We start from the raw sequence: 1,306 nt of genomic DNA on the forward strand, positions 1-1,306 counted from the left end.
GGTGGTACTGACTCTCACATCTCTGAACTCCTGGCGGCCACGTAGTACATGGATCGCTAAGTCGTATGAATGAATAAAAAAGTAGAATGTCATAATACAATATATAAGCAAATGTGCATTACATATATGGATAGATAGGCTAGAAAAAATTTTCCCATGACATACAGAAAGAAAAACGTAACCTCTAGTGACCATTGGTGTGTAATTGATGTTCCCTAGAGTTGTAATTGTAACATACGAAGCCAGACTGGGCTGTGAGTAAAGAACCCAGGCCAAGAAGCACGCGGTTACTTGCAACCAGACAGGGAAAGATGAAGGCGAGATTGCTGCTTATAGATCACTGGCAAGAGCAAATTACGAACAGATATATTCTGCAGAACAGAAATAACATACTGTGAATACGGTGAAGAGTTGCGTAAAGGTATACTGCGTTCATTATCACAATTAAAATAGAGAATATCGAGCAAGAGACACTACTTTTATGTCGTGAACATTAAACGGATAAGGGTAATAAATTTCTCTGACGTTACTTTAATTCATAGTTAATAATAACAACAGCTATATTCATATCTAAACTATTGGTTACTGCAGGAAAAAAGTAATGACGCACACTATATGCACGGATTTACGTCAGCGCTCTTCGTTTTCCCTTGATATCATGAAAAGTACACGCACGACATTCCGGGATAGTTTCTTTGCCTGTGCATCCGTTTAGGCATTAACATTATTAGAATTTTCTTCTCTTTTCCTTCATTCTTATTTATACTCTCCATGGTTATCATATCCTTTATACTACTTCTATGTGCAATAATCCTACCTTGATCCCATCCCATTTACAACAAACACTCTATACTCTATATCATATTCACTTTAGTGAGTAAAGGTGCACAGAGATTGGAAGCGTGAAGTGTGGTAGCCGTGGCAATGAAACTGCTTCCTGTATAATGCAGACGGAATATCAGAGTGCGGCTTATTTCGTTGTTCTCTGTAATAGTTTTATATCCCTAATTGGGTATATTGAACCTTTTGTTTATAATATTATTCCACTGTTTACAGTGTGTGTGGCTTGAAGACAACTTGAAATATAATTTCAAGTATGAACGCCTTTATATCAACTTTTGAACTATAACACCGAACTTTTAACAAATGAACGGTATAACGTGTGAAAAAGGTTGTACCTCATTGAACATATTCAGAGGAAAAAAAATCATCTCAACAAAAGACGGCTACAGAAACCATTGGCCTCTACCCTCGTTCCTATTCCACACCTCCCATTCTGGAGGATGTCTTAAATACTGTATATATA

The sequence above is a fragment of the Penaeus monodon genome, chromosome 23 (assembly GCF_015228065.2).
Source record: "Penaeus monodon isolate SGIC_2016 chromosome 23, NSTDA_Pmon_1, whole genome shotgun sequence".
Lineage (NCBI taxonomy): Eukaryota > Metazoa > Arthropoda > Malacostraca > Decapoda > Penaeidae > Penaeus > Penaeus monodon.